A 16,175-nucleotide genomic window follows, 5' to 3' on the forward strand; every position below is an offset into this window, starting at 1 on the left:
ATTTATATACGCCTTTTAGGAATCTGGGCAAAATTCTAACTTTTGGTTTGGTTGCTATTGGGTTTGGTTTCACACTGCACATAATTAAACAACCCAAAGCGCAACAAAAATGTCGAAGAAAATGTCCTTGCAAAAATGCTTTGGTCAGAAACATGGCGACAAAAAAAAAAAAGTAAACAAATATTTGTTAAGTGTGAGTAGAAATCACAAAAAAATCACCCGAGTACAGAGAACATGGAGCTGGCGCTGCATAAATTAGTAAACAATTACATAACTAACAAGAGATGAGACAAATCTGATATACAGGATCAGTATCGGGCTGAATACAAGCAAAAGAATTTGTGGGTCAGATATCAGGGGTAAAAAGAAAAAATCAATCACCAGACCTTAAACCTGTTGAGCAGCATTTTACTTCCTGAAGAGGAGACTGAAGGGAGAAACCCCCCGAAACAATCAACTGAAAGAAGCCACTGGAAAAGCATCACAAAGGAAGAAACCAACAATTTGGTGAGGTTATTGAGTCTCAGGCTTGATGCAGTTATTGCAAGCAAGGGATACGCAACCAAATATTATGAGTTATTTACTTTAATTTACTTCAGGTGTGATCTGTTCCTATACTTTTGCTGACCTAAAAATTGGGTGGTCTCATACAAAAGGTTCTATGTTTTATGTTGTTTAAATACCAGGAAATACAAGCTGAAATCTTAAACTCTCATATCTATCTTTTGATCTCAAACCCAAATTTCTGTGGTGTGTAGGTCAGATGTTCAGTGAGTCTTATCTTTTTTTATTGAAGCACGTGTTCAGATGACAGGCCAATGGGTTTCTAATATGGATCATCAGGTTTTGCACAAACTTGTCTTTGTCAGTTCTAGTGCTTTCATTTGTAATGAAAAGCTAAATTGAAAAAAGAATGCTAAACAGAAGCATTTTCTCTAGCGCTCTTAGTTTTTGGATCCCGCTGTAGATGTTACATCACCTCCCTGCAGTTCTTCACATGTCCACTAGAGGGATCAGTTCCAGAGGTACTAGGTTGCCAGCTACTAACTGGACTAAAACTCATTAGACCTCAGTGCAGTTGGTCTAAATCTAGTCTTACACGGTGAAATAAAGTGTACTCTATGTCAGTTTATACTATGAAGATCCTCTAACAATAGATTTGTGATTGAAGGAAATCACTGTTCGGCTCACGTTATAAGTCAGGGTGAGCCGGACCCGTGCAGAATCAAACAAACAAAACAAAAAACATTTGTACAAACTTGTAATAGTGACAGTAAATATATATATATATATATATATATATATATATATATATATATATATATATATATATATATTTACTATATATATATATATATATATATATAGTAAATATATATAGTGTATATATATATATATATAGTGTATGTATATATATATATATATATATATATATATATATATATATATATATATATATATACTATATATATTTACTATATATATATATATATATATATATATATATATATATATATATATATATATATATATATTAGTTTAAGGCAGGTTTCCTCATTCGTTCTGTGCTGCATGACCTTACAATATTCCTCTGGATATTCCCCTTTGTTCTTGTCTTCCTGTTACCGTTGGCATATTGACGTTGGGACTGTTAGCTGATTTGGACTTGTTTGCTTTACATTTCTGTAAATAAACGTTTGTAAACGGGTCCACACCCACCTGTCGAGTGTGTTTGGTTATGAGAGGAACTGCGGTAGATGTCTAATTGCATGATTGATTGACTTTTTTAATCACTGCCTGGTGTGTATGCCAGAGACATAAATAATAGCAAGCCTGCCTGACACCAGCTTTTGTTTGTGCTTTAAAATGCTTGGCTTAAACGTTTTTTCATAACTTATGTGTACACAGATTAATAGACAAGATCTAGCTCCCTTAGCACTAACACTAACCCAATACTAATGTACTGTAACTTCAATTCCGAGATTTCTTTTATGGTGGTGAACTTGTTTAATCAATGCCAAGGACCATTGACGCCATTTTGGCAGCTCGTGGAAGCCCAACACCTTACTAATGCGCTTTATGTAAACAGTAATAACCGGTAAAACAAATTTAAATTGGCGCAACCTGTTGCCTTTAAAACTACATTAGTTGTGTTATGTACACTGTGGTGCAGTTTTATAAGGAAATCAGTTCGTATCTCTGAGAACCAGCCACAGTTCTTCTACTGACTTTTTGTTCAGTTAATAACTTTCAGCCTTGATCATTTTTTTCTACAAAGTATGTAAAAAAAAAAAAAAAAAAAAATGACCTGGCTTGCCGTTATAGGAAATGAATCAACAACAGGGTAATGTGATGCAGCCTGAAGCAAAGCAGAATTACCCTTACTACCCTGTAGATTATTTTCCAATAGAAAGAAAGAAAGAACAATTGTATGACTCATGTTGTGGAACGTTTGCAAAACAAGTCAGTTCCTGTTATCACTTATGTTATAACAGCTATAAACATTCCTTCACTAGCCTCTTTTTTTTTCCCTTTCCCTTGAACATAATACTTTGGTGGGGGGAAAAAAGGAATAAAGAAATGGCTTTACCCCTGACTGTTACAAAGCTCCTTTCATGAATTATAAATAAACTTAGCAAGCTTTATCATGCAAATTATTATATGTTTTATATCCTATCTAATATCATGTGGAGTCTATACCAGATGAGTCCTTGTGAATTTTTATATATATATATATATGAATGAATGAATAAATGCCTTTTATTGTCACTATACACATGTACAATGAAATTAAGAGCCACTCCTTTTTTGTTCCGTGCCAACATGTACATAAAATAAACAAGAAGAATAAACAAGATAAATAAATAAGATAAATAAACAAGATATTGGGGGGGGGGGGGGGGGGTTACTATGAAATGCACAGTTTTGAGACACTATATACATATACTGTGAAATCAGTACATGTATGTGTTTAGAATGGTAATAGCTTTTGGGAAAAAACTATTCTTAAATCTATTAGTCCTTGTTTTGATGCACCTGTAATATATATAATATAGTATCTCACAAAAGTGAGTACACCCCTCACATATTTGTAAATATTTGATTATTTGATTTTCTAAACCGCTGGCAACAAAAGTGAGTACACCCCTTACTGAAAATGTCCAAATTGGGCCCAATTAGCCATTTTCCCTCCCTGGTGTCATGTGACTTGTTAGCGTTACAAGGTCTCAGGTGTGAATGGGGAGCAGGTGTGTTAAATTTGGTGTCATCACTCTAACCCCCCCCATACTGGTCACTGAAAGTTCAACATGGCACCTCATGGCAAAGAACTCTCTGAAGATCTGAAAAAAAGAATTGTTGCTCTACATAAAGATGGCCTAGGCTATAAGAAGATTGCCAAGACCCTGACACTGAGCTGCAGCATGGTGGCCAAGACCATACAGCGGTTTAACAGGACAGGTTCCACTCAGAACAGGCCTCGCCATGGTCGACCAAAGAAGTTGTGTGTGTGGGTTGTTTTTTTTTTGTTTTTTGTTTTTTTTAAAGCTGTTATAGAAATTACAATGGAAGAATGAGTACATTAATAAAACATCTGACTTTACAGTGAGAGCTGCTGTTATAGAAAATGAATCCAGGGCTGTGGTATAATTAATGTTATTAACAGCATACATACAATTCTCTGTACCATTCTCTTTTTTTTGGAGGGGGTGGGGGGGGGGGGTGAATGGAGGTCTAACGTTGGTTATTTTTACTGAAACAGTAATGTAGAAGACATCATTTAAATGTAAAGTAAAATACGGTGGCTTAGTGGTTAGCACATTTGCCTCGTGTCTCTGGGGTTGGCGGGTTTGAATTCCGCCTCCACCCTCTGTGTGCCCGAGTCCCCTGGGATAGACTCCAGGCCCCACGCGACCCGGTGTAGGATAAGTGGTATGGATATAATGGTCTTATAGGAGCTACTTGTGCAATGCATGCCAAATTATATGTCAGAGAAAGTCACTATCTAGGACACAGATTTTTGTTTCTTATGTTCAGTTAGAAAGTTGATACATAATTAAGAAATAAGGGATGGGGGGAATCCATAAATGATGTTAGGCGAACATGCAAACTTGAATGTGAGGATTTTTTCTTTTTTTTTGCCCTCCAAAAATGAGTAAAAACATAGAACTCATCATTCAGTTCACTTCTCTTTGTATGCTTCGTGATCCATTCTGTGATCGTGTTCGATCATGATCAGTCATTTACTGTGTTCCTAGTTTATCGGATTGACTATCGGCAGGAATCAATGTCATTGAACACTGTCCAACTCTTTCACAAACCGGAAAGTACTGTTTGCTTGTGATGACAGATGTGTAAGTGATGTGAAGCCCTGTACTATGTTAGCTTTTCAGGTGGTGGTGAGCTTGCCTGTGCTTATCTTGTCTGTGTAAAGGGCTTCTTTGATGACTAAGGTGTTTCCCATCACTACCTCTGCAGAGCTGTTCTCTGGAATTTGCAGCCTCTAAAGCCTTGCCTCCCACTGCATTCCTAGTTGGCAGAGAATAAAAGTTCTTCTGCTGAACTGATTCATAGCAAACCTTTTCATCATGCTGCAGTAATGGCTTATGCATTAAGGTATTAAACGTGACTGAGGATATGTTGATTTACTAATGATTCATTAGAAAGCGTCGATACGAACGACTAAAACTAACCTCAGTGTGTTGATCTATTGGCGCTACGGTTCGAAAATCCTAGCTGACAGGTGGCCGAGATGACATTCCTGAGCCTCACCTGCTCTTTGTGGCTGTTTATTTCACATAGCTGCCTCTCCTTTAAGGTCCTTCCTTCCTTCCCCCTTCAGAAACCTACCCTTACCTATATATCAGATGCACACTACACACTATAGCACGGGTGTCAAATCTTATTCACAATGGGCCGGTGTGGGTGCAGGTTTTCATTCCAATCAAGCAGAAGCCATTCCTGGTCCCACCTCTATAATCAGTTGATCTTGGCGTTCAATAGACTCAGTTGTGGCTTCTGCTTGGTTGGAATGAAAACCTGCACCCACACCAGCCCTTTTTTCTGGATAAGATTGGACACCCATGCACTATAGTATTCTTGAAATATTCTCTACGTACTTCCCTACGTTGTACCTAGATTTTTGAAGGGTACACTCTCTGGGAAAATGGTTTCTCAGGGTCCTTTGCTTTGAAACCTTCTGTTCTAGTTCTCTTCATACAACCTCTAAAGGTTCTTTAGGGTTGTGCACTACCAGGAGTCAACAGTCTCTAGATTTTACACAGAATAATGTGAAAAAGAAAAACAACCAGAGTGACAGCTCTGCAGGCAGAAATGCCCATTTGACATCTCTTTGCAACTGTGGTGCGCAGAAAAGCATCTCGGACCACACGATGCATCAAACTTCGAGGCGGATGAGCCACAAAAGCAGCAGAACACATTGGGGTCCAGTCCTGTCAGCCAAGAACAGGAATCCGAGGCTACACTGGGCACAGGTTTAACTGAAACTGGACAGTTTGAAGAGTGGAAAAACATGGTCTAACCTGTCTTCTGTAAATGTCTTAACGTCTCAAATTGTCATAAAGGTGATTAGTACTAAACAAAAATGTTTTGCTTTATCGCATGAGACTCAGTAACTACGACAATCACAACACTGATATGCACAGTTTGCAAAATCTATCATCAGGTTCGCAAACAGCTGGATCACGTCACAAACTGCATATGACAATATTAAATAGTTTGTCAGTAGACATTACTATTTAGGCATACTTCTTAGTGCACGTTATGCCATTTGGGACACAGCCTTGAATTCTCTCTGTATTGACTCTTGGTATTGACTTGGCACTCGCAGTCATGAGATTAATCTGTGCAGTAGATAGCGGAGAAACACAACCCATTTTAACTTTTATTTAACAACTCTGTAGTGACAGAACCTAATCTTTTAGCTTGCTAGCTTGTTATGTCAACCAGTATGACCTTCTGACACCTTTAAGGCATCGATCCCTCAGTTCTGTGGAAGGAAACTGATCCAGAAACAGCGGTTGCATGGCCCTTTACTGCTGTGTTGTGTTCATTGGGGGTGGTTTAGCTAACTGGCTCTTTAAGTACTAAAGATACATCCCACTCTTACCTCCCTTTCTGCTCCAGCCCTTTGAAGCTCACACACCTGGCCCCAATTCCTACTATAAGTCCTGTTTTTGGACAGAATGGGCTTGCATTTTTCAGGCTATAATTAAAGAAAGCGAAAACCAGGGCATCGCGGTGATAAAAAGGATGGCGGTCCTTACCCTCTGGCAGGGGTTTCAGTGAAGAAAAGGAGGTTGTCCCTGAAACCACACAATGTAGTTGTTCTACGGATCATTTTTTTTTTGATGTGGTTTGAAAACTGGACAACTTATCTTCTTCTCTCACTCCCCTTCTATTCTCCTGCACCTCCACCACTTCTATACAAAGCCTTACCCACATGCTTCCCCAACTGTAATTACGTGGCTGGCTTTGCAGGTCCAGGGTTTTTTGGATGTGTATGTACCACTGCTCGAGCAGATGCACCTGTCTGTTTAGGATCTGCTCCTTACCCTTGCTCAGGTAAGGCAGGTGATCAGAGCCGTTAATCCTGTGACCCCTGACAGCCCAAACACCTGTCGGCCAGGTGCCACTTTGTCACCTTGCCATGCCCTGTTTCCCGTCCCGACCGGCTCGATTTTGTTCAGTGGATAAGGAGGGTGGTAAATAATGAGATACTGAGGAGAAAGTTCAGCTCTCCTCATCTTCAGCTCAACCCACACCTTTCTCACATTGCCTGGCCTTTTGTTAACAGCAGCTGCTGAGGTGTGTATCAGTTGTATCATACTGATAAGGTGTTCTGTAGTGTTCTTTTCAATGAAGACAGGACTTTAAGGCTTTACCTAAGGGACCTTCCAAGAACTAAAAAAAATATTCACATTTGATATCCCAACTAACTGTAGGGAATGCATAGTTTAGTCCAAGTTTTATCAAGTTAATCATCTCAGTGGTTTACAAGATCTCAAAGTCTACTCAAGGCAAAGTTTTTCACTTGATTTTTTTTTTTTCATTTCAGTGTATCTGAAATAGTTGTATCTAACACAAATGTTTTCATTTTGAGGATAGTTCTGTTTCTCTTTTTCTCTGCCCCTCTTGCACACACACACGCACACACTCCCCCTTGCTTAATCTCTCGCTTCAGAATTGTCCCTCTAGTTCTTCCCTCAGGTTTCCTGCACTCTCTGTGAATGGCCACTCTTTTGCAGGGGGGTTTCAAAGCGCCGTACTCTGGCCGAGTGAATGCACTGAAAAGGATCTTTAACAAACATCCCCTGTGCGCCTGGCCCTCCAAACCCTCCAGTAATAAATTAACTTGTGGCCAAAGTGCGGCGAACATTCTGCCGTGGCGGAAGCAATCTGCTGCTATCTCGCCCTACCTCTCCCAGATTAATGAAACAGAATGCTGGGCCAATTTGCATACAGGTGAGCTGAAGAAAGACCCCAAAAGAAGCAGGCCTTTAGAAAGGAAAGGAACTGGTGTGATGAGCTTTGAATGGGCAAAAGAGGGATAATTTCAACCAGAAGTAAAGGAAAGAGACTTAGAGAGGTAAAGTGAATATCTCTCTTTTTTTGTCCACCAAAGCCTGGGGTCACTGTTGGCATTCCATGGGCTGCCCAGCAGCTGTCCACATTGCTCCATCATTAGCTGCAAAAGGAGCCATTAGTCTGTGTCAGCAATGCTTACAGTTCGTCTCCCAGAATGCATGGGTGAGCTGTGATCGAGACTGCCGCTAGATGTCAGTATGACCCATCCCACAAGCACTAAGTGCAAGAGTCTCTATCTCAGCAGCAGTCTTTCCATGCTCTTTCTGTTTTGCAGAAGACCTTGCTGCTGAGGCAGATTAATTGAAGAAGTTTGGAAACACTCCTTCACTTCTCTCACGGAAATGTTTAAAAAGCTTCCAAACACATTGCAATGCAAGAATCAGTTGGCGGTTGGAAATTCTAGATCTGAATTTGCTTTTGTTTAGTTGTACCCCCCTCCCACCCCCCACCTCCAATTGAACAAGCAGTTGTTTTTGTCATACCGTTCTGGCATCACAAGTTAAAGATGAAAAGCTTGATTATTTTGCTCGGCGTAATCGTGATAATGCTGACCTTTTGCCCACAAGGCAGCATCTATCTCTTGATCAGAATGAGCTTAACTTCCTCCCTGTGGAGAGTGTACATAGATCATGCTGAGGGATTGGATTAAATCTTTACACTTCCCTCTGCAATTGGCTAAGTGATAAAGACCAGGTACCCTCATCATTTGTGTGTATTTGTAAGTGTGAGTCTGTGTATGAATGTAGGGGTGGGAGGTTGGGAGTCTCATCCTTGTATGCGAAGAACTGGTAGATATGAGGGGGCAGATGTGTGTTCCTTTGGCAAACGTGAGAAGTGTCACTGATACGGAATATTAAGTTTCCTAGTAATCACCCTTGAAGGAAGTATTGCGAGTTTCCCACAGAGACTGGACAATGAGCCCAGTCTTGAGCGGTGAAATGCAGCTACCTGCTCTCTCTCGCTCTCTCTTTGCCCAGCCGATCCAGGCTCTCAGAGCGTGTGGAATGCATATATCGGCTCAGATTCAGCAGGCACTCAACTGCTCTTGCTGTCACATGAGGTGCATGAAACCTTTGAGCCAAATTTTCGTTGTGGGTGTAAATCTGTGCCAGCCAACGGGAGGGCGGGGGAGCAAATTCCTTGCTATAAAAGTTAATATCTTTTTGACAAACATCCCAGTCATTGTGTTTTCTCAAACGGAACAAAGGTTTAGGTGTGATCAATTATCTGGAGTTCCATTCCATAGCCAGTGTCCAAATACAGCCATGTGGGTAAATGGGCCGTCTGAATTGCAGTTTGTAGCCATTTTTGTGGTATGGTGTAATGATTGTGCACCCAGCAAGGTATGCTACAGTATGGGTTAGTTGGTTTGAAGTCACTGGGGTTTGTTCATATGTTGGAATACCCCTCAGAGCCCATTCTGTTAAGAAAAAGGATTATTCTGTTTTAAGACCATGTCTGCACAGTTCTAGGCCAGTGTAAGCTCATTACAGGGTTTCAGGGGCATGGAACTGACTGGTGATCAAGCATAGTGACCCTGAAGGGTCAAGGTGTGTCATCTTTATGCTGCATGAAGGTCCACGATGAGCGTGAAGCAGTATGACCAGTATGGTGTGTAGTGGAGGCTCAGTGGTTAAAGGCTCTGGGTTACTGGTCAGAAGGTCAGGGGTTCAAGCCCCAGCACTGCCAAGCTTCCACTGCTGGGCCCTTGGGCAAGGCCCTTAACCCTCAATTGCTCAGTTGTATAAATGAGATAAATGTAAGTCGCTCTGGATAAGGGCGTCTGCCAAATGCCATAAATGTAAATGTAATGACCAGACTTTTTTTTTTTTAACCAAGAGACAGCATTTATTGAAGAACTTTGGTCAAGAGATTAAGCATGAGACCCACATATGTACTGGTGTAATATATAATATGTTAAAAAAAAATTTAAATGTAGCTTTATCTTCAGTCCAAGGCAGAAATCCTATCAGGATATGTGTGCTTGTGTGTGCAGCAAAACCCAAAATACAAAACTGTATATGACATGAGATGATTATTCCAGAATTATTAGCACCCTTCAGAAAAATGACCAAAAATGAATAGCATTATATGAGATGGGATGCTGGATAGTTTTATTTTAACACATTTTATACTTAAAAAAATATATATTTAATAATTATTGGCACCTTTACAAGTACTATTTGGAGAAGGCTCTCCTGGAGAAAATAACCACTCTTCCTGTTATGGCTGACAAGGTTTGCCCGCAGTGGCAGATGGAGCTGGGACACTCCTCCATGTGGAACATCTTAAGATACTTTAGATTAGAAGGTTTGTGCATGTGAACTGTCCTCTCAGGTTTTCAATAAAGTTCAGATCCCAAGACTGTCCATGTTCCAGCAACCATTTCTGTGTTGATAGAAATTAATGTTTGAGGTCATTATCTTGTTGATGGATCTATCTACAGCCAAGTATGCTCGTGCATCTAATTCCTGGCGTATTCTTAACTGTAACATTTTTTTTATCTTTTTTTTATTTATTTAATGAAGGCCCTCATTGTGCTGATATTTTATGATTATGGATTTTTATATCCATTTGCTGACTTGTGCAAGTCAACAAGCCGCCTCATTTGGGTTGAAAGCTCTGGTTTTCATCATGGTGATGGATGACATATTTTACAGCCTCGTAGGTGGTCAAAGGCAACGTAAGTATCAGGAGACTGAGAGAAGTTTGGGGGCAAAAAGAAATAATAAAGACATTTTATTTCAATTCACTCACTCACTTTCAGTAATCGCTTTATCCATATCAGGGTTGTGGTGGATCTGGAGCCTATTCCGGGAACACTGGACATGAGGCAGGAATGCACCTTGGATAGGACACCAGTCCATTTCAGGGCACCATGCTTTCACACTTTCACACACTCATCACATAATACCCATGGGAAATTTAAGCTGTAAACAGTCAGAGGCGACAGAAAGAGCATTCAAAGTGTCGCCACATATCTTTGGCAAAATAAAATTGATATCGGTTTGAATTACGTTTATTCTTCAGTCACTGCCTCGGTTCTTCTGCTTGAAAATGTATTGTGACTGCATTAGTTTAATGGGGATAAGGACAGAGTATACACTCAGAAAATGCAAATTATTGGCAACTATTTTGTTTAACATGTCATTAAGTCTGCGTTAGTACTTTATAAGCAACAGTACTGTATTCTATGGAAAATGAATGCATGTGACTATTAGGAGTACCATGAATTTACACAAGCTGAAAACGGATGCATTCATCTGTCAGCTTCTTTATAATTTACAGTTACTCGCAAGAAATCAAATTCAGAATGTAATTAACGTCCAAGCATTACTAAATACAATGCAATTATTTTTAATGGGACTTAATATACATGGCCGGTTGTTATTATACCTGGGCGACCTGCCCAAGTCTCACCTGAGTGTGGGAAACACTGCTCTTACTCTCAAATTACGCAACCAAACAAGACATTTAATACAAATTAGCTTTACAGATATTCTTTCATTCATCACAATTAAAATATAATGACCAAAAGTGTATGAGAATGTAATGCATGTGTGATATTTTAATCCCATCTTACTTGGAGAACTTTTTACAAGTCTTGCTTTCATTTGTCTGTGTTGCAAATGAAAGCAACATTTTTTATCTGATATATTTTTACCCCCTCCATGAAAGGTCAATATACTGTAGCTGTTGATTCTCATAAAACTCTTAATTAACTGCTTACACTAAACTATGCTGTTGAACCTGTTTGAACTAAAAAAAAAAAAGACTTTAAGTGTTGGCTGTTTAAGCTGTTAGACATATTAAAGTATAAGTGAATCATATTTGATGATGATGATACACAGCGCACAGCTAGTGCACAGCAACATTTCAATAGATCAGCTATAGCAAGTCAACCCTGTTAGCTTACTATTAAAGATAACTGCTAATAAGATGCAAATAACTCCCTATTAATTAATGTAGTGTTTAAGCTGTGTTATAGCAGTTTATTGACTTTTTGCTTTGTAAATAATCTTTAAAATAGATGAAGATTTTTCTATTGTTCATCTAAAAACCATTGATGTAAAACCAAGTCACCTATTTCCCCATATGGACCGTACACTGCTGATGACGATGGTGAATAGTGGGCACTGGGTTTGTTGTGAGATCATCACAGTTGCTTAAATAATCAGATTTTTGAATGATTTTCACATAGGAGATTTGTGGTGTAATATTTTCTGCCATTTTGCATTTCTTATATTCCTTAGCATATTAATGAGGTTAATTCATAGCTTAGTCAGAAAAAAGACTTGTTTTATACTTTGTTTTTGTTTTTGAAATAATATATATATTTTTTTTAAAAAAAGGAAAAAAAAAAGTAGAATTGAATTGTTTTTAAATAGATCATTTAATGAACTTTTCATAACCGAACTAACTGACGTCTTTATGGAGCTTTCTGTCTTGTTCTGAATATAAAATTTTAAAATCTACAACTGCCTTTAAGATCTAGCGTTCTGAAATATGACTTCCCACTTCTTTCGACTTCTAACGTACTGAAGCTAATTTGCTGGGCTTGCATTTTGAAATAATGACAGCTTGGGAAAAGAGTGGAAAGTTGTAGATCAGCATATTTGTGGCCATTGTTTTCTCCTTACATCGATTCACTGATCTTTTATCATTGGTTACAGCTACTTATTCGCATCTTCATCATCCTGTCGTTCATTTGTGCCATTTGTCATTGATCGGGCACAGTAAGCACAGCCGTGCTCGATGCCAATCTGTCCTCCATGAACTCTGACCCAGTTCGGCCTCCCAAAAACTTCCCGTGTGCAAAGGCCACGGCGTCGCTGTATTGTACGTGGGGCGTGCTCTCATTGGAGCGGAGATGGTTCGAGGATATGCAGATCGGGATAAAGCCTTTGATAAAAGATGTGAGAAAGAGGAAAAAATGATGCTAATGAAACAAATGGGCAAAGCAAATAGAGAGAAGAAAGAGAAATAATCTCATCGAAAGCGGGAGCCCCTTGCTGAGCTTGCAGGGGGAGAGCAGGGGCTGCAGCGTTTCCCGCTCACTCGCTCCATTAGCATGACTACCCAAGCCCACCCACCCCCTCTTCCCTCTCTCTTCATACATACCTCACACAGTTGCCATCGTTAGCAGCGAGTGCGGCCTGTCAGGCGCTGCAGTGTTGGGCTGGGCTGGGCTGTGCCGGTCCAGGCTGGCCCCCTTTGTGCGGAGTATGGATGGAGGAGGTGTGTGTGTGGGTTGAGGGGGGAGTGGGCAATGCCGGCAGGGCCTTGCAGCTGTCGCGAGGGTCGAGGCTCGGACGCCTGTGATCAGCCAGCCGTGAAATCTGCCCTGAACAGCTCGGCATTCAGAGCCTGACCCTCTCACATACACTCCCAAACACACACGCACTCGCTCCGACACTCGGCTCTCTTTGGCGCTAAATCTTCCCCAGGCTTGTGGAGCTCGTCTGGCGCCAGCCATTCGTTGCGCCCTGCCTGTCGATAACCCTCGCTTCCCTCAAACGCCCCCCCCCCCATCCATTCCTGCCTTCTCTCACACAAACACACACCTCCTTCCCTAAACATTCAGAGAAGTATTGTCAAAATACAGTTTACTTAAATAGCAGTCAAGATTTGGATATAGTAATAATATTGACTGTCATAAATGGTTATCATTTTTTTTTTTAAATAAAATTTGTATACTTGTCACAACTCCAAGGTTCCTGGTTCAATTCTGAGCTTGGGGTAATACGCAGAGTTTAACATGTCCTCACTGTGTCCATGAGGGTTTCCTTAATGTTATTCGGTGTGTGTCCCCCCCCCCCCCCCCCTTCAAATATATGCTGGTACTATAGGTGGATTGGTTATGCTAAATTGCTGCTAGGTATGAATGAGTGAGTGAATGTGTGTGTGTGTGTGTGTGTGTGTGTGTGTGTGTGTGTGTGCGCGCGCATAGTGTCCTGCAATGGACTGGTGTCCCATCCAGAGATAGAGATAGTGGGATAGTGTTCCTGGAATAGGCTCCAGATCCATCATGACTCTAACCAGGATATTGCGATTGTTGAATATGAATGAATGAGTTTTGCTGTAATCATCTGTATTCATAAAACATGTCTTTTTTTTTTTAATGAAATTTGTTATCTTTGCCATTGCCAATGAGACTTGGTTACTCTGCTATCATTTTCCATTTTTGCAAAGATCATAATCCCCATCTTAACCCTTTTATCATGGCATGTATTGATATTTATTGAAGGACTTCACAGTGAACTTTGTGTTAAATACAGTTCCAAATCTTTTATTCCCACCAGTGTGGTGCAATCAGAAACAGTGATATTAGGAATTTACTGTAAACATGCAGGCAAATGACTCATTTGCATGAAGCAACGGCTTCATGGCAACTCATGAATGGTGATAAACTTGCAACACTTTTCCCAGTGGAGGGAAACCCCACCTCGATATCTCTTTGTCTACACAGAGGGATGGTCCTGGGATAAAATACTCTATTACGAATATTACTACTATAATTTTCTAACTGAACTTGAATACCACATGAGTTTCCGAATCCTAATGTAAATTCCATGTAAAACTTTAATTACATGGGATTTGGTTACTGTTTGCACTTGTGCTGAATGAATGAACTGTGAAATTAAGCATCTTGAGACTTCAGAATCTGTGAACAGAGCAGTTCTTGCACAACTTCCTGGTTAACAGAGCTAGGCATTAGTGTTCTACCAACCTTGTAATTTGGCCAATTCTTCTACGTTTAAAAACACGCTTTTAATGTGAGACCAGCATTTGGCAGGTCCATTGACTGGCCAAGAGAAAATGACATGGTGCCGAATTTCACTACATTTTCTTCATTTTCTTTGATGTATTCATGTTAATTAATTGGTGGCTATGATGTGGAAGGTTTTGTCTTGTTGATACCATATCGAAGTTGTCTGCCATTAAAGCCCTTGAGATGTTCACTTAACCAATTGGCTTTTCTACGGTAAGAGTAATAAGGCATGAACCTTGGCATGAAGCAGTGGCAACAATTCATTTGAAGACCAGCTAACTAGCAAAGGCTCACAATGTGAGTTAAATGGGGATAGAAGAGGCACATCCCTTCATGCCCATTTTATCAACAGGGGCCCAGGCACAAAGAGAGGTGGGGTCAGCCCACCCACACTGCACAGTCTGCCCACATCCTGGGCCCTGTGTCCTAATCATTTGGCACTCAGCTTGGCTTGGACGAAGACCAAAATGGCTGTGGCCTCCAATGCAGTGCCCCTTTACCCTCTTAAGTTCTGCCAGTTGAACCCAGGGTTTTGTGTGATACTTCCTCCTCTCTTAACCCCTATTTCCTTCCTGAGAATGATCTTTATCAGCATTTCTGTTTGTCCGTTTGTCACTTAAATATGATCAAGATAACAAGTCAGTGTTGTGGTGTTTGGAGATGTTTCAGTTCATTTCAGAAACATTCAGTTCGCCAGCTATGTTTATGTTTGTCATTGTCATTGAATATGGATCATGTTGTAGAGGATATTCAGTTCCGGGTTTCATCTGATAATCCTGGGATATTAAGCTATTAAGTGGATCTTTGCAATGTTGTATTTTATATACTTTTAAGCAATATAATAGACATTGTATTCATTGGACTGGCATTATAACAATTGTAAGGAATAAAGAGCAATGGAGCATGTTGTTATAGGAAACTAATCAATGATGGGGTTGTGAGATGCGGCCCAAGAAATTACTGTTGATTATTTTGCAATAACTGTGTTTGAATCCTCATAAAACAAAGCAATTTGCCAATGCTGACATTTAAGAATAATATATTAAAGAATGACATCATACTTTTTATCCATTTAATGTTGTGGAATATCAACAAAAACAGTTCCCGTTATTACTTATGCCTGACTTCTCTCTCTCTCTCTCTCGAAGCCAATAAGGCAAAATTGCAACTTGTCATGTTAAAGAGACACCATGGATTGCAAAGTTCGGCACATTTTCTCGTGTGTGAACACAGCTGTACCTGTTACAAAGCTCTGACAATTAAGACTCCTCTCAAAAATTTTAAATAAACATCCCTCAGTAAGTTGCTTCTATGGAAAGATAACATACGGTATTACAGCGAGCGCATTAATATAAACCCGTGATTCGCATTGCAGCGGGAAGTGCTGCCAGAGCTGCTGTTATAGAAACTTTCTGACCAATCAGAATCAAGTGTTCAACAGTGCTGTGGTATAAATAATTTTAACCATTCTTTATTTTTATTTATTTATTTATTTATTTTTACCAAGATTGTGGTACCAAGAACCTTTCTCATATCGCATATCAAGAAGCTTTCAAACTTAGAAAACCCTTCCTCTCAGACAACTGATCAGATCATTGGATCTGTTCCTGGTTCAAACATTGGTTTTCCACCAGAGAAGTTGGCAGCTGAAAGAAGGCTTGAATGCACTGATCTTTAACACTGTTTATTTACCATCAACGTTCCCCCCTGCTAACACTGAACAGACCACTTCCTGCCCTGTGGCGGTACGGAGTCCTCTTTCCGACCCTTAGTGCCCTAACCTGTTCCTCCACTCGGC

The sequence above is a fragment of the Ictalurus furcatus genome, chromosome 10, assembly GCF_023375685.1.
Source record: "Ictalurus furcatus strain D&B chromosome 10, Billie_1.0, whole genome shotgun sequence".
NCBI classification, from domain to species: domain Eukaryota; kingdom Metazoa; phylum Chordata; class Actinopteri; order Siluriformes; family Ictaluridae; genus Ictalurus; species Ictalurus furcatus.